Genomic DNA, 21,834 nt, shown 5'->3' with positions numbered 1-21,834 from the left:
TGGGTTTCAAGAAGACTTGTCTGAAAGCCTGCGCTGAGGTTAGTGGAAAAAAGGGAAACAAACGACAAAAATACACAAAAGAAAATAAACAAGTGACTATGGGATCTCTCTGCAAGGTCATAGGCAATACTGAGTGTTTTTACACTTAAACTGACGGTCTGTAGTAGGCTATAGGTGAACTTTGGGATTAACATCATGTCAACATCCAGTGTGTAAACACTGTACACACAAATTTACACAAATTTGAAAATTAAATATGTCTAAAAGTAAGCACACAGTTACAAACCAGTTATAGTTAGCTGAAACTAAAAGTCCATGCCAAAGTATCCTTAGGCAAGAAATTGAACCCCAAGTTACTCTCCCGATGCAGTAATTGGAATATGAATGTGTGTGAACGTTAGATAGAAAGCCACTTTGGTAGAGAAAGCATTGAAAAAAGACCTTGTGTGAATGACTGAATGAGGCATGCTGTTTAAAGTGCTTTGAGTGCTTCTATATAAGAACCAGTCCATTTACCATTTAGTGACTTCAGGAACAAACTGAAAGCTGTTGTGAAGCGGTGTAATTCTCTCTCCATAAGTAATGATTTGCTGAAATCAAAAAGAACCATTAAATCTTTGAATGAAAGGAAAACAGAACCAACTTAATGCGAACAAAACCCCAAAACTCAGTCATTACAAAAAGTGACGGTTAACAAAAAATAAAGACCATCTGCAAATCTACAAAATCAAGTAAACCAAATAAATGCAAAATCTTAGAGATCACCATTAGAAATCACACAATTAACAACTTTAAAAAAGTATTATAAGTAAATAATGAACTAATTCTTAGTTTGCTTTAAAGTTTGCATGGTTTCAGATCTAAGAAAGCTCTTATACCTCACAACTTTGCCCATCTATTGTTTCCTATCAGGGTCCCAGAAGGTTATTTATAATAGGTGGTTCCCAGTTGGCTAATGAAATTTAAAGCACTCTGTGGTAAACTAGATGTATTTCACATATACACGTTCCACTTGTGATCCTTTCACTCTTCAATTCAAAAGGGAACAACGACAAAAGGAACTGCCAAAAAGTCAAAAACTGGAAAAAAAAAAAAAATTCTGACACCAAAACGTTTTTCCCTTTTTCTGTTTTGGAAATATGTAGCAGAGTTATGTTTTTTGTGTTTTAAATTACAAATAAGTATCTGAGAACTGCACAAGTTGTGCACAGTGCTATGATAAGGACTTGTATTTCAGCCTTTTTTGGAATGCCTTTTTTATTTTGAGTGCATTTACGGACAGACCTCAAACACCATGTTTTCCTCACTCTTAGGTGAGCCGGTGGACTAGATTGTGTGAAATTGAAATCCCCTCTGCTGTTGAAGAACATCTCCAGAATCCCGCAAATGATGATCAGCGGGTGCCCCTCTCCATTCTCACTCTTGAGCGAAGGCTCGCGGAGCCTGTCAGAGTCCACAACGATGACAAAATACGAAGGCGGAAACTCCAGGAGCAGAGACGTGAAGAGTCTGCTGAAAGCCAAGAGAACCTGGACTCCGAGTCCGGTCTTGGACAGTCGTCTCAGGCCTGTGATGGACTTGAGCTTAGAGCAGCTTTGGCCAAACTGTCTGTGGATTCAGTACCAGCTTTAACCACCAGAGAGAACTCTGAGATTAGGAAAGTGAAGACAGCAGATTTGCCTCCGTTGGAGCATGTGTTTGCTGAGGGACTGTACTTCACTCTGACTGATGTGGTGCTGCTCCCGTGCATCTATCAGTATCTGGTATGGGCTTTTTGACATGTAATTAATTTTTGAGTGGTGTCAACAACCTCATTCTGATTGTTACCGTCTAATTAAGAATGGCACATACACATCAAAGCACAATTAATTTTATTAGCCCATTTTTTTTTTTTTCAGTTTAAGCCTGTCGCTTTTATTTCACTGACACACTTTCTTTACAAATGCTCTTTCAATAATACACCTGTTACACAAACAGTCAAGTGCTGATAGGAAAGGCTTTGTCTCAGTGCATACAAAAGTGGCGCTGATGCCAGACTGAATGCTTTCATGCAGACTGGAGCGTGCAGTTACATGAATTTCCTGGCTCTTTAATACCTTTATTATGATGACTTGTCAAATTATGCATGATGTGTGGTTTTGACACTCTGGTCAGGGTGAACAGGTAGTACACCCAGTTCCCTTTTTTAAATCCAGCCAGGCAGAAACTTGGGTTAAGAAGACTTGCTGCATCAGACTTGGCACAGTTTTTGCTCTCAAAGGTGGTCTGGAGCCACCTGGCAAAGGCTGATAACACTGTACGGGGAGGGTTTTTATTCAAATGCAGCAGGTTGAAATACATTTTACTGACTTTACTTTGGGAACAGCTGACAGAGTTGGCAGGTTGTTATGTTGACCTAAAAAAACAAACTTCTAACTCGAAAATCTTTGAAGAATTTAGAAGCTCAAGTGCTCACTGAATATTCATTACGCCTCATTGTTTGTGATGAATTCGGTAGCAACTGCAGCGGTGAACCGAGAGCTGTAAAGTTCAGGGTTATGCTGTTATTGATCAGGAATGCCGCATTGTCTGGCAGTGGAGTGGGTCTCAGCCTCCATTTCACCTTTCAGCTGTCTCCAGCTATTCCTCGACTGTGGGAAAGAACTGAAGTTCTCACAATGAGGCTTTTAGTAGTCAGCTGTGCCCCAGTGGTTTCCAGTTTCACACTCAGCCTAGCGTGTCTCCTCTTAACGGCCATCACTGTCCACAACACATGCAGCCACAGTGAATCCTTTCCACTCCACCCTCTTGTCGTGCTGCGGAGTGCCCCTTCTGCCTCCGTGCACCACTCTGTGTGCGAACACACACACACACACACACACACACTCTGTGCCCTGATGCTTCGTCTCAGATCATGTCTCTGTTTGTTTCTTCACCCTCTCCTCCTGCCAGCTCTGTTTTTGATTTTTTTTTGCCAGTCTGTCGCACAAGTGTTCACCAGCGTGATGTGTGAATTCTGGTGGAACGTGGCATCTCGCTCCGCTGGCAGTAACATGTCAGTCGAGTCACTTAATCAATATTTCCTTGTTGTTTTCCTCTTTCTCTTTCATCCTTTTCTTGGTTTTTAATAGTGTTCCCTCCAAGCCCGCGCTGTCGCCACTCTACATCATCTCCCCCACCTACTGCGCTGGTACGGCCGTGTCCAGGAGGTACCGGGGGTGCTTCGGGCAACCAAGGCTTGTGGGCTACTTCTGTCCATACCCCAGGCTCCCATGTCTGGACTCCAATTCTCTCAGCAGAGGACAACCCAACCAGTCTACCGGTGGAAGAGGAAGAAGGCCGGGAGATGGCCCAGAGGTTCCTTTTGTCGGCGGCCCAAGGCCCACAATGACTAAACTCAAAGTAAATGATTACATTCCTTTACTTAATCCTCAGCATGCTTTGCAGCTATATGTTAACCAAACATGTTTTGTTCCAACACTTCCATCCTGACCTAATATCAAGGGATCTGCCTCCCATTGTCCCCTAACAGCACAGATTCGCAGCCTCCAGAGTGGTTGTTAAGTATTATCCCTGTAATTTCATGCCTCCATTTTCTGCTGATTGCACCTTCAAGAGTGTAGTTCTGAGATAATGTTTCGGTTTCTGGCAGACTTTTGTAATTGTTGGATATTTAGTTTTTCTGCCAGATATTTATCACTGATTGCTTTCACTCATAAAATTAACATCTTAAGTGGTCTTTAAAAAAAAAAAAAAGAAATTCAAAGCTGTTATCGATGCATATTATTTTGCTCTTGCAGACATTACAAAAAAACCAACCTTTTTTTTAAGAGTAACAATCTGTTTATGAGAAAAAACACTGTATTTGCCTGGGGTGCTTTTTTTTAATGCACATTTCAGTATTCTCAGTGGATCCTGTTACCACTTGCAGGAGTGCAGACAGTGCACATTCAGCTTATCTTCATTTCAGGTGCAATAAAAACAGTGAATCTGGTCCAAAACAAAACAAAAATGTTATAGCTTTACTTAGTTTATAGTTATGGCTAAAAATCTACATGTGCACAGGCAAGATACCCAATGCAGGTCCCTTAGGAAGGATTGTCGAGAGACTTGCTCATTCGCACACGTTTATAGATTTCTTTGCTCCATATATTACCTCTGCAACAGCAGGAGATAAGCAGGCCCAGCTGTTTTAAAGGAGACTGTCTCCTCAACCCTGACTAACCTCTCGCCACTGAGCCCTCAGACTGTTTTCTTGGCTTTTTTTGCTCTGCTCTCTTAGGAAAGATATTTCTGTGATTTCCTGCTGGCTACATTTCTATAACAATGTGAGTGAGGCGAGGAGGAAAAAAAAAAACAAGAGGTTTGGAAAATTCTGATGAGGATGAGTGAGCTGGGTGGTCAGGATGGGATGTGTCTTTTAGATGTGCCGTGTTGCCGGATGAAATTTAGTTAGGCCCACATGTGTGTAAATGACAGTTTTGCTGGCAGGTTAAAATCCGACATTAAAACTGAGAGGAATGCGTGAACACACACAGACAAACACACAATGGCCACCATTCTCTGCCTAGAGGGATTACAAGGATGGCTACATGTCGCCATCATCATGTCTGCAGTGCAGCTGTTGCGTTGGGTAATGTGCCTGTCTGTTTGCATCTGTGTGCGCATATATGTCCTCTGTGTGTGTCCCACCAAGGTATAAACACACAGAGGTCTGCCGTCTCACATGGTGACAGTCGATCCTTCACGGCGGCTAACCAGAGGCACCGGGCTCATCTCGCAACACCATTCACATTACAAATGGCTCATAAACTCTGCCCCTTTATCACTCCAGTTAACACACACTCATGCATACTGTTCAAGCTCCCCGTGCAGTGATCTGTGGAGCCCCAGCCTGTGATCTGTATCTATGGTAAACAAACGGGTATCCCGACACCAGAAATTAAGACCCGGTATTATCACTGCCTAACAAAAACTAACACAACTTAGATATCAAAAATAGAGGTTTTTCAAAAGGAGAATTACTGGGTTTGCAGGAAGGAAGTTAAGTCTTTGATTTTATGTCTGATGAATTGGGTTCATAGGGGAGCTGTTGTTCCAGAAACAGCGATTGAAGACAGTCTGTGTGTGTTCCCGTCAAAAGCTCCTCTCTGAAATCAATGAGCATTATGGCAGGATAATAACGCAGTCTTGTATTATTACCTATTATTTGTCATTTGGGTTTAAAGCTTGACCAGACAGCCAGGATTCCTTGTTGCAGGTGAACAATCAAACTTAAGAATATGATTTAATAGAAGAAGTAGGGCTTTTAACAGAATCACCTTTTCATATTAAAAATTATTAAAGCTTTAAGGTGCATGTTTCCTTAGTGTATTTTGAGGTACCTCAAACATATTTACCCAGTGACCAAAAATGACCTTATCAGCATTTGCACTACAAGTTTGTGTTACTGTGGAGAGTGAATATAATTGGCTTTGGCACAGACTATAAGGTGTTGATTTAAGTTTTTGAGCTTGAGGTTTGCAGTGTTGTAGACTTTGATTGGTTTGTATTATATATATATATATGTGTTTATGTAAAGATGAATAAAACAAAATGTTAGAATATTTTAATATGGCAGCCAGACATTGTTCAGCCCCAGTGTATAACACACAAATCAGTTAGTGTCAACAGAACTAAGGGTTTTTAGTAATATAGTCTTAATTGCAGTGCTTTTATTGCATCATAGTAATGCACCTCACAGTGTATGTATTTTTCTGATATCCCAATGCAATGTCATTGTACATGATAGTCAAGTCTTTATTCATAAAGCACATTTAAATGTAACAGATGGTGACCAAAGTGTTGCACATATTTAATGTCCCATGTTACACCCTCTATTAAAAGGGTGTAATATTATAGTAAGATGAGCTTTTTTCCTCTTTATATGGGAAACAGCTCCAGGGATTTACTGAAACATGTGTGAACGTCTATGTAAATACAGACAGTATAAAAGATGGACATAGCTACCGTGATGTCGTCCACTGATTTCTGAATTCGGTGAAACCTCTGGATGAGTGTTTCCATCTACGCTGTCTTGGTTGCATAAAAATTAATTTTTATTTAATATGACCCAAATTTCTTTGGATCTTGGCTGCCTTTTGTTCTTTTCTCTGTCAAAATGATCTAACGCAGCTCTGAGGAAGCCAATCCATGATTGATAGAGTTCCATTTTGTGTGTGTGTGTTTTTTCTATCCACATGTGCTTTTACTGCATTGACATTGTGTTCGGGATCATTGTCTTGCTGAAAAATTAAGGCTTTACCAATAGAGGCTATTGCATGATTGTGAATGTGCCTTTCAAGTTTCATTTTAAAACACCATTCAGATTGCTCATTCTACCATGCCTGTATAGCTGCGGTTTCAGTCGATTTCAGAGTCTGTGGCAAATGAGCTGTTGCCACCCCAGACGCTGTGGTGAGAAACACGGCAGGAAAGGAGAACTGAGAACACAGCCTCATCAGAAGCTTCTAAATAGCGCTGCCTTCTAGCAACAAATATTGCATCTATCTAGACAAACTTTAGCTGTTTTGCATAGCAAAGCTAGTTAAATACATAGTTAGCCCTCCTGTCATCCTGGAGAGAACTAAAAAAAGTTTACCATGGTTTCCCTGGTTCTCTTGCTATTGTAGTTAATTGTACTAGATGTGCTGGAGTATGTTTTGTACTGGTGAAGCAATGTTCTGTCTTGGAAATTTAATAAGAGTTCTATTGTGTGCAAGGTAGCAGAGGGCTTGTACAAAATAAGTCACTCGATTACAACAATTTGAACTACAGAACCTGAAGGCTGTAGGGTTTCTATAGTAACTTGTATTTGTATATTTGTGTGTGTGTGTGTGTGTGTGTGTGTGTGTGTGTGTGTGTTTTTGCGTGTGTGTGTTCTTCCCTAAGGAAAATGGCATCGAGGCAGTCTTCACTCCTCATCCTTGCCCTTCCTGGACCCTCCCATGGGAAAGCTTACCAGGAGCGATCAACCCTACTGAAGGTAAACTCTAATCTTGCCTCGAGGCTGTGTTCTTTGCTGGCTCCATTTTATTTTTGCCCTCCTGCCCTTGCACTTTTATCATTGCCCCTTTGGTTTGTTTTAGTTTTATTTTCTTGTATTTATTTGATGTCTTCATCTCTCTTTGTCCTCCTTTCACTATTTTTACTTCCCTCATGTTTTGTAAGTCTGTATGCCTCTGCAACACTCCACAGCCTCTTTCTTCCACCTTATTTCTGGGTTGACTTCAAAAAACACAAATATTACTATATATGGAGCGAGGAACATGAATAAATATTTGCATTATATCTTTCGGTACTACTGTGGCTGTTGGTGATTTATAGCTGCACCTTATGCTAACACATTTTATGTTAATCTGCAGGTGGATGCGGTTCCCCTTGAGGGTCCCCTAATGAATTTTAATCTACATGTGCTATCCTGCTGATGTTGTAGGGTGAAAGTGTGAAATAGGTCTGTGGTAGAACAAGAGTCAAAACAATAAAAACACCTAAAAAGGTTAAAAGACAACTTGTACTGAGTCCCACTTGTCTTAGTGGATACTTCTTGCTGTGAGAGTAGTTTCTGATAGACAGTGGGGGAGGTTTGTTGATTGCTGCCCCAGGTGGCATTGGAGCAACAGAGAGAGGGAAAAAAATCTATTTCTTTGCCTCTTTTCCTCACCTGCATTGTTTCTCTTTTTAGTGAGATGTCTTTGTTGTTAACGACGCTAAATGATGCACATGCATCACTCCCAACATATAAGTGTTATTCCATCCATCCATCTTAATCCAATACATTTTAATCCGTCCATTCATCCATCCATAGAGAGATAGACAACCATTCACACTCACATTCCCATCTTTGGCCATTTTTGGAATAGACATGCATGTTTATAGACTGTGGGGAAAAGCTGGAGCCTGGAGAGACTACCCCCACAGACACTGGGAGAACATGTAAACCCCACAGTCTGGGTTTGGTGGGACCTTCTTGCTGTGAGGTGAGGGTACTTGCTGCCACACGGTCACGTTGCCGCTTCAGTGTTATTGTTACAAGAAATTGGGGAAGGTAGATGAAGGCACATGCTTCGTGCATGTAATTGTTTAAATATTTCAATTTTCTTTAATATTGTGTAGCGCATTAGTTTCTTTCTTCCTTTCATTTTTGCTTATTTGGGAAATTGTTACAAGCAGGAGTTCATTCAGTGCCTATTTCCTCCATCATAGACAATGAGAAAAGGAAAGCAGAAAGAATATTTCATTAAAAAAACACCTTAATTTAAGATCTCTGCCTCTTTTCAGCTTGTGTAGGTCAAATTTCCACTTCATTACCATGATATTAAGCTTTTTTTACTCCAAGCAACTTGAATAGTAAATTGATTTTATCCATAGCACCTTTAAAACAGGTTTACAAAATGATACATTACCATACAATACAACAAAGAACCTGCAGAGAATGAGCAAACACGCTAAATAAACAGATAAACGAGCTGTTGAGTGATTTTGTTTATTTTGCGTACTGAAGCCTTTGCTCTGTGATCCATCTTTTAACTTGCACTACTTTGAAGCGAATTTTCCCCGACTTAATTTCCCGACGTATTTATTCCTACTTTTACTGATTCAACAGAAACTTTGATAACAAACGGTGTTTTGATTTGCTCATTGTTATTTTCTGTTTGTGTGAATATTGTGTGAATACCCATCTAAACTGATGTGTTGCCCAAATAAGGGCCTGTTAACACACTGACATATTTCTATTATCTGTCATAATTTTGAGATAAAAAATATAAAAAATATGTTTTAATATTTAGGCTTTACTTTCATTTTGTTTTCATTTGAAGCTGTATACGGATGTGCAGTGTAGGATTTATAGAAACATAAAGGTTAAAAATGAGCAAAATAAAAAGGTTATGTTTTTAAATATTTCTCGCAGATCATTTGCAATCAACAAATCTGTGGGTCCAGATCGGGTGAGGAAGCACCTGATCTGGACCTGTACAGATATTCACAATTCTGGCAGCTGGGCAGTAGCAGATTTCAATAATTGTAATATGTTTTGTTTTTCATTTATTTCTCTCATTATGCCAGCGAAGTAAATACTTAATTATGAATATGTAACTTTAAAAGTCTCTCAACTCCTCATTACGTACTTTAAATATTGTAAAATTGAAGTGAAGTCATGATGCTAATTATTGTTTATTGACACTTACTTACTTGGCTTAGTTGGTTTGAGGCTCTTGCCATTAAAACAACAAGCATTAAAAGCAATGGATCCTTGCTACTAAAAACCTGATTTAAGATCACTGAGTTCCTGATGCAGGCTATCTGTTGTTTTAGAATCCAAGAAAATGTATGTCCCCTCCTTAATGCGATTTACATGATTGATGTTTAGTTACTACATTTAGACACCACACTACTTTTGCTTTCATGTAGGTGTAGACCCGAGTGTCGTCCGTTGATCTGTTGCTGTTTGGTAGTATCAAGATAAGGTTGGAAGAGTAGTGGAGGAGAGGATAGACCAGACTTAGGAAATATCTGGCTTCTGTTAGCAGGTCAGGTTTTTGTATTCGGTGCTCTCATTGTATGGGACTTCATTTACTTGGTCCTTTTGTATCAAGTTTGATGATTGATTTAAGACTGAAGTGCACAGATAGTCTGTCATGTTCTTCACATGGGCAAAAAATGTAAATACAGTTTTTCTCATGTTTGTTAAGAAATTTGTTAAGTTTGATGACTGGTTCTGGATAGAAAGTCAGAAATGTTTTTAGAAGTTTCATGACAAATAATTAAAAATGCGGTGAGATATTTATTTAAAGAAAACAAGGTCGAGGTACAGGAAAGTCAAGGCATCTCCTGAATTAGAAGAGTTCATTGTATGTTAAATAAATCTTTACAAAATTTCTTTTCATGGCACAGATTAACCAAAAAAACATTATAGGGATCTCACCATCACTAAAGTCATCCTGGAAACTTGGATATCTTGTCTGTATGTTTGTTCAGCTCCATTGTCCTAAAATTGGGGGATTGTATAGAAAGAAGTTCCACACTGAACTCATTTTTGGCAGTTTGACTCCAGTAAAGTAAAAAACCAGAACGACGTCTCAAACAAAGTTGTTGAATGATAGGACTCTGGGGGTGGAGCAGAGTTAGCAGATGGCTGCTTGTAACTTTGGACAATGTTTTCAGAACATCCTGGATTAGGTGGAGATGCAGAAGAGGAAAGATGGACTTGGAAGGCAAACTGACATAATAGCGTTGAGTTTTAAAGAGGGGATATGAGACCGATTGACTCGGTGAAGACGGCCAAGAAGATGATTGCATCAGAGGAGTAATGACAAAGCTGAGAGTGAGGAGAGTTTGGCAGCGTGGGAAAGCAAAAAACAACAAAACGAATAGAGCAGCAGGAACAGTCCCAGTACTCAGAAGTGCAGGCACAAAAAGCAGGAAACCTTTTTGAACCCACACGAAACGCTATTAGAAGACTATCGAAGCACTTTAACTTCATAGTCAACGTTTCATTGTTGGTCTGTTGTGCTGAATTAGAGCCAAAAAACTGAGGTCATGTCATTATCCTTTTACTTTTGACTGCAGTGTACTAGTTATATTGGGTCTCACTGATTTTTAGCTCATTAATGTGGTTCCACAGTGAAACTTTATCATCTATTTCTAGCCTAAACCTCAGTGACATCTAAAATGCTCTTCCCTAAAACTCCACTGATAGCTGAACTGAAGTACTCTATGTGATGTAGGCGGGTGTCTATACCAAGAGTGAAAATCATGTAGAGATACTAAATTTCAGCTGTTCCACTTTTGTCAGCACTCTGCATGATAAACGGTGCTCTTGATGTCTGCTCCTGCAGAATTACGCTTGCATGCAGGTAGCCCCTGTGATTCTGTACTGTGTAATTAAAGAGGAGCAGAGACGAAAGGCACACAATTTGTACAGAACTCCAGCGCGTGGGCCTCCCCATCTATCTATTCCTTTTGTGCACACAAATGGCTCCACACATGTACACACGTACAGTACTACAGGGAAAATTTCAGTGTTTTCCCCTTACGTGTGCATAAATATTTCCATGTGTGCAAAACTAATATATAAACACCCACAAGCTTTTGAAACATGAAATTTTGAAATAGGGTTATTTCTGCTCTGTACTCTAGAGCAATGGATTTGAAATTAATAAATGAGAGTTTGCCTTCATCCATTTTTTTCTATTTTTATCCATTGCCAAGGTGGGGTACAATTTAGGTCTTACAGTATACACGGAAAAACCTCTGAGTGTCCGACTGCTGAAAAATAAACAATTGTCAAACAATAATCATGCTAACACATCTCCATAAACTGTTTTGCTTTATATACTGACCTATTTGCATTCATTGATTAAAAAATTGTACACACAGGCTCCCAGGTATGCATAATATGTAGAACAACAAAGTGACCTTTGTGATGTGAAGTTTTTGTCCTGCTTGTATGGAGGTGCTGATTCACTAAATTTAGTCAGGGTTTGTCTGCAAACAGATAAACAGCAATGTGAATAGAGGGACCATTGTATTAGATCAGCCAGTGGCTTGTCTCCAGCACTTCACTTAATAGATGGAGGAGAGGAGGTGCAAATAAAACATGGTAGAATGATGGAGTGGGTGACAGTGGGAGATTGAGATAGGGGTGAGACAGCATGAGGGGAGACAAGGGTTATCAGTAGAAAACAAGGCAGGAACGAGGGGGTGAACAAGACAACGAGGCATTAAAGGGGAGAGCTGGTGAAGAACTGCAAAGTTGTCATGCTTGAGACATGGCGCTATTAGATCCTTCAGGGTTGTTTTGGTACACGCAGATGAGACGAGTTCCTTTGTTTTTTGTCTTAGGTTACAACAGCATGGCAGAAGTTGAACTGCTTGAGTGAAAGCTGGCTCCATTTGTCTCCGGCTCCCTGCTTCTACTGCAAGAGAGATGTGATTGAGATTCCACAAACTCCGCAGCTGACTGTGTATATTTCTTGAAAAGTACGCATAGATTCATAGAAAAAATGAGGAAGAGATTTGCTTTTATTGAAAATAGGAACTTGGTTATGTGGGTAATTTAACTGGATGGAGGTCATGTAGAATATTTTGTTTTGTATATTAATAACTTAGCTTGTGTGTACTTAAAGGTGCTGTTTCAGATATTTTGAACCACTGAGTGCTGCACTAGAGCACAATAATCTCACAACGTGCCTCATGACCTTTCTCCATTGAAGGGCTGTGTATGCAATAGCTAAAATAAATTTTAAAAAGTAAGAAGAAAAATCCAGACATTGTGGTACAGTAGCACTTTTTCCTGCTGGGTTCTCTTATTTTACCCCAGGTTTTAATCTAAAATTGTCTTTTTTTAATATACCTAGTTGCTCATTTTTGACTAGTTGCTCTTTGCTGCTACATCAGAAAGACCACAGAGACTGAAGCAAAACAGTAAACCCGAGGTTGTTAAACCAAATCGGTGAGCTAAAAATGCTAAGTGGTCATTAAAGCTCGAAGGAAAGCTGCAGGCTTTGTATTAATTCTCTGTAGGTTCATGATTACCAATGGCCTCTTTCACGAACACGCCACATGATTCATTTTTTGATGTAAAACTTTTGATTTGCTTCTAAATTTGCCCATTAGTTTAGATATACTGGGGAAAAAAATGTTTTGTTAATGTGGTGAACTTGCGATACTTCTCAGCCCGCGGGGCTGCTGATGCAGTGTTGTCAGGGCCGATCTGTAATGGCTATTCAGTATTATAATATCCATGCAGTGTTAAGTAGTTTCACAATATTCTGAGGCAACATTAAACACATTAAACGATTTGAAATGGTGTTTGCAGCTGAGCTGGAACTTCCTATTCCCATAACTGACATCTTCCTGCATCATCCTCTTCTTTTTAATTTAAATCCCACTGGAAATATTAGCTTCATCAAAAGTTGTGACCCATGCACAATTTTCAGTGCTTTGCTTGTTTTCTCCACACTGAGCTGTTAAACATCTGTCATGTTTAGCTTCCAGGTACAATTCAGATGTTTAACATATGTGTTTGTGAGCTGGAAGACTTGCTTGTAAGATGTGAGATGGAATATCAATCCAAATTACAAAGTTTCATTTATTTTATTATGTGGGTGGATTTATTTCTTTTTGTTTCCTGCTCTGCTTTTCCAGTGACTTGGATTAAGGTTGAAATATGTGCACATACCAGATTTGTTCCACTGTTAAATCAGTTTGGCTGCCTTTCATGGGTGTCGTTTTCCCTCAGGCATGTCATTTTACTATTAATGAACTTACTAGAAGATAATTAGCTATATTTGATTGAAGTCTAGATTCATGAACTTGACTTTTTCTCATTAAAAAAAACAACAGATATTGGCTGGATACCCTGAGGGCATAATACTAATTCTTAGAGCAGAACTTCACTCTGTTGGATTATCATTAACTATAAAAAAAATAAATAAATACTGTATGACAATGATTTCATTTTCCAAATGAAATCTTGCATTTCTGTGAAAGTTCAGCTTTCTTCCTTTAGGTTACAGAAAGGTGAATCTTCTTATATTTAGTGTAAGTTATTTAAAATAGTTATCATTGTCAATATGTGCTGGGTCCATGCAAACCAGGTTACTAATTCTGGCCAAGATGAGTGGTTAAAATTGGCCAGAATTTTGCCAGAAGCTCCTTGATGGCTAGTAAATTAGTGGGGATGCATGTATATGTTTGAGGCTTTATGCATAGTTTTGACGCTACAAGCAGAACTTCAGTCTGACCCCTCTTAAAATTAGAGGAAATATTTTTTTGTTTTGAAAATCATTCCATCCTGGAAAAAGAACAGTTGAAAAAACTTGTTCAAAGCTCAAACTCAAACTTCCACTTTTAGTCACTTATTTTGCTGTCTAGCCATCGGGCTGAATGATGCTCTGCTGAGAGATTTACATCAAGTTCAGCCACAAATGTGTTTAACCGTTGATTTGTGCATTAACATATCAGCTTATTCTGAAGATCATATTGTTGACTCTCTGCCCGTGTTTAGTTTGTTTTTTCTGGAAGCCATTAGTGTTTGGTCTGAGTTCAGTAATAGTAACGAGGGAAAGTTAAGGAATGGGGCTAAATTTGTTTTTTTTTCCAAAAAAGTCTGCCTGGCTGTCAGATAGTTGTCAAAAGGTGCTTAGCATCCTTAGGCTTTTGACAGACAAATGTCAAGGGTAATCTGTTTGGAAGTTTAGTGAGTTGATGTATCCTTCAGATGCTTGCCATGTATACACATTTCTCTTTCAACTAACCCTGGATACCAGACTAATTAAAATCTCCATCCAGTTTCCCAGCACTGAATGTAACTTACTGATCTTGACACCATTCAGAACTTCAACTCTCCAAATGCTTGTAGTAAATGAAATATTCCTCCTGAGTCCAAAGTGTTTAAGAATCTCAAAGTTATTAAGAAAGATTAATAGGAACTGCAACATTTCTTTAAGTGCAAATGTGCCAGACGAACCTTGAACGAACCCGTCTCTTTAACATGCCTATTTGAAACAGACGGATAACTGATGCTACAGTCATACTAAGGAAAACAGTAGTTGGAAACCGCTGTATCAACAAGGGTTAAGCACGTAGCACCCTCAACCTGTGGCAACCAGTTGATCGCTGCAACTACTTGCTCATCCTAGTCATAAGGTTGCTGTCCTATTTTCACTTTCATTTGACTGAGCCATAAGAAATCAGTGCCACACTGGTGCTTTAAGCTAAATGCATGCATGATAATGCTAACATCCCGATGTTTACCCAGTTGACCTTCTTAGTTTAACGTGCTAAGATTTGCCAATTAACACAAAAGACAAAACACAACAAAAATTGACACTGGGATACCATTAGAATAGAATAATCCTTTAATTGTCCCACAAGGGGAAATTTGGTTGTAACAGCAGCAAAAAGACACATATACAAACAAACAGTACACAGGACACAGAACAGAAACATACACAATTTTTCTTAAATATTTACATTAAGGACAATGGTTACTATATACAGAGTATTGTACAGTTATTAAATTAAATAAAAATAACAACAAGTAAGAGGCAAACCAGGTTGTAGTGCGAATCAGTTGGTTAACTTATTGCAGTTAGTGCTGATGTAAACATCTATGTTTGTTGGGAGCAGTTCTGATTGTACAGTCTGACAGCTGCAGGGAGGAAGGACCTGCGGAAACGCTCCTTCATGCATCGAGGATGCAGCAGTCTGTCACTGAAGGAGCTCTGCAGTTTAGCAACATTTACATGCATGGGGTGGGAGACTCTGTCCATCAGAGATGTTATTTTGGCCGGAGTCCTTCTGTCTCCCACCACCTGCACTGGGTCCAGGGTGCATCCCAGAACAGAGCTGGCCTTCCTGATGAGTTTATCCAACCTCTTCCTTTCAGCTGCCGATAAACCGCTGCTCCAACATACCACACTGTATTTTTTTTTTTTTCTTTTTAATAACAAAAACCAACAAAATAAGCAGACAAAAATTACATATATCGATCACCTGGATCACCTGTTGAGAAAGAAAAAAGAAAACAAGCAGAAGAAAACGAGAGTAATAGAATAAACAACATCACAATGATATATGGGAATATAACACTACATACTTAATATTAAACATTATTGTGCAGCACGTAAGATCGACAGCGCACAGTGTGCTTTGAGGTAGGAGCCAAAAAGGGTGTAGTTTGTGTGTGTGATCACCTGTGTGTACACCTGTGAGCATGAGCGTGCTTGTATTTAAAAGGTTCCTTAATGTAATGATCTGCTAGAGGGTGTGGGGGGCCACATACCACACTGTAAAAAATGACAGATGCCACCACAGAGTCATAGAAGGTCTTTAAAAGCGCTCCCTGGACTCCAAATGACCTCAGCCGCCTCAGCAGGTAGAGTCTGCTCTGACCCTTCCTGTAAAGAGCATCAGTGTTGTGGCTCCAGTCCAGTTTATTATTCAGGTGAACACCCAGGTACCTATACGAGTCCACTATCTCAATGTCCACTCCCTGGATGTTCACCGGTGTCAGTGTGGTGGGTCTGCGTCTCCGGAAGTCCACCACCAACTCCTTGGTTTTCCCGGCGTTGATCAGCAGGTGGTTCTGCTGACACCAGTCTACAAAGTCCAGAGTCCACTGTCTGTACTCTGAGTCGTCCTCACCTGTGATGAGGCCGACTATGGCAGAGTCGTCAGAGAACTTCTGTAGGTGGCAGCGTGGGGAGTTGATGGAGAAGTCTGCAGTGTAGAGGGTGAAGAGGAACGGTGCCAACACAGTTCCCTGTGGGGCCCCCGTACTGCAGACCAGCGTGTCAGAGACACAGCCCTGTGACCTCACATACTGTGGACGTTCTGTGAGGTAGTCCAGTATCCACTGGGACATGTGGTGGTCCACTCCCGATTGCTCCAGCTTGTCCCCCAGAAGTCGTGGCTGGACGGTGTTGAAAGCACTGGAGAAATCAAAGAACATGATCCTCACAGTGCTTCCAGGCTTCTCCAGGTGAGTCAGAGCTCGGTGCAGGAGGTAGATGATGGCGTCCTCCACCCCAATGCCAGGCTGGTAAGCAAACTGCAGCGGATCCAATGAAGACCTCACCAGGGGGCGCAGATGGTTTAGAACCAACCTCTCGAGCGTCTTCATCAGATGCGATGTGAGGGCTACCGGCCTGTAGCTGCTGAGGTCCTTGGGATGGGAGGTCTTTGGTACCGGTACCACACAGGAGGTCTTCCACAGCTGTGGTACTTTCCCCAGTGACAGGCTCAGGTTGAACAGATAACCTAGGATGCCACACAGTTCATCTGCGCAGCACCTCAGGAGCCTGGAGCTGACGCCATCTGGACCTGCAGCCTTCCGCACCTTGATCTTGCGAAGCTCGTTCCTCACTTGAAGTGCTGAGATGGAGAGAGGGGGTTTTGGGGGAGGGGTGTGTATGTTGGAGTCCACAGAAGCCGGGGGTGGGTGTAATGACTGGGAGCTGGGAGGTGTGAAGCTGAGAGGTGTGAAGTCCTGAGATGAAGGACAGGCAGTCCCTGAAGATGAAGGAGATTGCAGCAGGGGGGACGATGCTGTGGGATTACTGTGTAAAACTGAAAACTTTGAGCTGACCCATTCAGTCCTTGGGGTCGTGGTGTTTTTAAACGTGCACGAAGAGTGAGGGCTGGATGTGATTGAGAAACAAACGACACTCGCACTACACACTCATACGGTGTTGATATTCTAGCGCTTACCAGTAGTAAGTTATGTCCGCCCTAAAGCATCCCCTGCTTTATCGTGTATCCATTCATCTTGTCCAGTTTAAGGTTGCAGGGAGGCAGAAGCCTATCCCAGCTCTTCTAGGACAAGAAGCGGGATTATACGAGATGTTACTAAATGTTATAGGAAATGAACATATTTTAGTTTTTAAGATCAAGTAACTATATGAGTAGTATGGTCACTTTTCCATAGACTTCTCTCAGACTCTTTTTTTTCTTTTTCAAACCACAGGAGTCACCACTGCTGGTGTTAGAGGGCAAGTTTAAAACAGTTTCTCACTAGTGTCGCCTTTCAGACCTGGAATTCAATTCAGTTCAATTCAGTTTTATTTATAAAGCACCAAATCACAACAACAGTCACCTCAAGGCACTTTATACTGTAAGGTAGACCCTACAATGATACATACAGAGAAAAACCCAACAATCATATGACCCCTATGTTGTTAAAATGAGAGATTGTAGTTTCTTTGTAGAGAATATTTTGATACAAATATATATATACAGTATGCATGTGTTTTAAAATGATCTTATTATTTTAAGTGAGGATATATATTTGAACTGTATCCCTACATTTGGTTAACATGCATCCCCGTGGGCTTACAACTCCAAACAGCAGGCTGTGACTCCCAAATCACTCCTCTCATTCTCAATTAATTGAACTCATTAGAGCCTTTAAATTGCAGATTTAAAGATACGCCGTAAACATGGGAGCCAGCACAACAGGCAGCTAGCTTTTTTATTCCTAATTAGAGGGATAATTGGCACTTTATTTCTACAATTCAGGTTCAAACACATCTAGACTCCCTGGAGGGTTACTACAGAGTTTCACTATTTGCAGTGATGTTTGAATTGTGCCCATTTAAATGCAGAGCCACTGACTGCTTCCACGATGAGCTCCTTGCAAATGTCATATCATGAATATTCATTTGTCTCCCCAGTTTTGTTTTGTTCAATAATCTCTGGTGAGGGATTGCAGTGTGGGTATTGAGGAGGAAGACAATTTGCCTTACCCTCAGCTAGTTTTCAATGAGTTTTGGATTACATGTTTCTAACGCAGTTTCACTACACTCGTAATTAATTAGTGATTAGTGTGTTCAGCCTGCGCAATCTTGTCTCTGCAGGGCATCCCTTTGGAGCATAGTTTAGACTATTGTATGTGGGAAAAACTATTTTTTCCTTTAGTTACCACTATATTTTTCCATTGTAGACATTATAGTGTAATTAAATGATTAAATCATTTTTTATGCAGTCTAAAATATTTGGACTTTTTACTTTAGTAGTTGTTTTTCTCCAATATTCAGAAGTCATATTTGTTATCATACAAAATAATCAGAAGCCATATATTCAATTTATTTAAGTAATTATATTCTTTTATTCTTAATATTCTTTTCTAGAGACTGCAGTCATGTTCATCCACTCTTATGTGGATATTTTTATAATTTTTGTTAACAGTTTGGAAATGGTTTGACTAGAAATTTCCCCCCTTTTTGTTTTTATTTCAAATTTTAACAGTCCATCTATTTTATTTTATTTTTTTTACCCCTATGGTTGGACATTCCTGTCAGTCTCCCCCTCTTCTCTTCCCCCACTTTCAAACAAGACCCCAAGCTACTGGAACTCCTCTGAGACCGCACCTTGTCTCCAGCCCTATTGGACAAGCCATCCTTTTCATCCATTTGGAGGTGCTAATTTTTATTCTAGCTGTTGATTGCAAGACCGACCATGTTCAAGCTGGTTAAGACATAACCAAGAAAAAAAAGCCAATAAAGCCAAAAACCAGAATAGTCTGTAACAATAATCCATAATAATCTTGAAGAACTCCTCACAGGACACCATGAAGTTATACAGTCATATGAATTCTCTAAATCCATAAAACTCATATAGACCCGTTGGGCAAACCCTGTGCCCGACTGATCTATATGTAGCTAGAGTAAGATAGATAAGATGTAGATAAGGTGAAGAGCTCGTCCAGTGTACACAAAGACAAAGTCAAAACTGTTACATATCAGTTTGGAAGTTTTTACCATTGGTGTTGGTCCACAGACACGTTCAGGTCGCTCCAGAGATATTCATCTGGTTTTAGGTCCAGAGGTTTCCAGAAGCAACGGTTTCTTTTGTGACTTTTGAGATCCTTTCTACTTTAGAAAAGGTTTTGTCAAAGGATTGCTCGATATTTTTCTGCATCCATCTTTCCTTTTGTCCTTGTAAGGCTCCCAGACACTGTCAAAGAAAAACATTCCCACAGCATGATGTGACAGCCATTTATTTTAAACTGTGGCATTGCTCTGAGAAAAAGATTTAGTTTCTCGTAGTCTGGAAGCTATTTTTTGGCAACCTCCCAGTGGACTGTCATGATCTTTTTTTGGGAGAAATGGCTTCTGTTTGGCCAATCGACCATCTGGTTACCTGCGTGATCAAAGTCTTTCGTCCCAAATTAGTCAGCTTGGCAGGTGGTGCAGATCTAGGAGAAGTTTTTCTCTTGAAGAATAATGGAGGTCAACATGTTCTTGTGCACGTTCAGTTCAGTAAAAATGTTCTTTTCTTCTTCATGGCATGGGATGTTTTCAGTCTTTTTAATTTTTAACAAATTAGCTAAGCACTCCTTACAGTCTTTATTTGATTTGCCATGATTAAGTGTTGTGTATTGATTAATAAGGGGTGAGAAAGAATTGATTCCACATTAAAACACTGAATCATAACAAAATGAGCAACGCTTAAATACTTTACCACCTTATGAGGATGTTTTGATGGGTTCCTATGACTCAAAATGTACATCCACTACAAACATTTCACATATTATTATAAAATGTTGCATTCCACTGTGTTAATTTATTATTACAAGTGGAAACGAGGAGATGCTAATCCGGTTACCTTTATTGTGGGTTATGTGTGGAAAGCAGAGCCTCCAAAAATGAATGGTTAATTGATTACTAATATTTTCCATAGCAGTCTTGAACTAATTGAGTAACTTAAATTAGCAATGGAGAGCTGAAATCTGCAGCTTGATACTTCATTCTTAAATATGGCATGCATCTGTCTCTCTGATTTACTATGTGAGCTGGCATATTTTGCAGTATGCACGCTCTCTCCTTCTGTCTGTTTTTCTTTTTCCATGTTTCTCCCTTTTCGCTTCCTACCTTCCTTTTGTTTCTGGCCAGAGCCTCTATAATTTCAGGTCATAAGCATTGCTTTTACACAAAGGACATGTTTTCAACTTTATTTTCACAAACTCCTGACAGCAAAATTAAAGCATTTTGCTGTCAGCAAAATTAAAGCATTTTGCTGTTCCCATCATTATGTGTCACCTCACTGGAATTTCTGTCTTTGTAAGCACGGGCTCAAAGAAAAGCTCAAACCTTTTTATTCAGTTCTGTATCGATTGAACTATAATAGATGATGTGTCATATTTGGTTTTAGTGAGTACCATAAAATGTGCTCTTTATATAGGAGGGACCTCCCCCATTGCCCACATCTAATTTGGCTCAAAGCAAGGTTGTGTATAGACTTTGGCATGCGGTTGCTTTTGTTCAACACCTTGTTGTTAGTTGTGTTTTCCCTTGTGTATTTTAGACCCTCATGGTGTAGGATTACACTGATAAAGGCGAGAATCGTCTTTTATGCACGTGTTTTGTCTGTTTCTGTGTCTGCAGATCTTTTTACAATAAACATATATCATCTAGGCTGCAGGAGCCACCTACCTTGATATTTTGATAACTGTAGATTCTTTTATCTATACTAATATGTATCAGGCTATTTTTGGATTGGATTTTGTGAGAAGAGGTGAGAGACTGAGTTTAACATCAGTGTTCGCACGATTTGTGTCTTTAGTATGCAGACAGCTCCGTAAGACAGAATAATGACTCGTAAATCCTCCTCTAATTATCCAAAGGGCACGTGTGGTGTTTGTGGCCAGTCTGTAATCCCTTGATTCTTGTCCCACATTCCTAAATAGGAATGTCTGTGTAGCGCCAACACATTTGTGGATATAACGAGGACACAGATAAATATTGAGACAAAGTGTCTGCTTTCTATCACTTAATTAAAATGTGAGCTAGAGAGCCAAAGAAAACTAAAGGAGCAATGATTTTTATTCCATCAAAACAGAGTATTTGTTGTTTAAATCTTGCTTTTAAGCTCCAGGAGTGTGTTTCTGCAGTGACAATAATAAGGTTACATAGTCAAAAAAGGAGAATCCCTGTATTTCTCTATTCAGAGGGGCCCTGGCTTTGACAACCCAATATTTCTGTAAGGACACAGAGAGCAGAAGGGACACCAGTTGGCTGGTGTCCAACTAGCCTTTATTTATACTTGAGTTAGCACTGCAAAACTAGGGCTAAAAGCCATTCTGGCTGGAAGATTTTACAAAGGTTGCAGGCCAAAAGACATTGACACAGCCCCCCAACGATGCCAGCTTTATGCCATATACTCCCTGACTTTGACAGCTCTGGCAGAGTGTAGAGTGCTGAGAGTGTGCGCTGAATGAAAACAAACTGCTTAGTTTAAACGTACAACTGTGGAGGAAGACTTTGAGGAGCCATAACAGAAAGAACAGGTGAAATTAAGCATTTTCTAGAC

At 39.9% G+C, this 21,834-nt stretch overlaps 1 pseudogene; it reads left to right on the top strand.

Moving 5' to 3' along the window:
* The first annotated feature begins 5 nt into the window (after window positions 1-5).
* LOC134622898 (glutathione S-transferase C-terminal domain-containing protein-like) overlaps window positions 6-21,834 on the top strand; it is a 35,265-nt pseudogene continuing 13,436 nt past the window's right edge.

The sequence above is a fragment of the Pelmatolapia mariae genome, unplaced genomic scaffold (genome assembly GCF_036321145.2).
Source record: "Pelmatolapia mariae isolate MD_Pm_ZW unplaced genomic scaffold, Pm_UMD_F_2 NODE_ptg000274l+_length_40711_cov_1, whole genome shotgun sequence".
Taxonomy (NCBI): domain Eukaryota; kingdom Metazoa; phylum Chordata; class Actinopteri; order Cichliformes; family Cichlidae; genus Pelmatolapia; species Pelmatolapia mariae.
The sequence above is the reverse complement of the archived record's forward strand: the minus strand, read 5'-3'. Positions and strand labels throughout refer to the sequence as shown.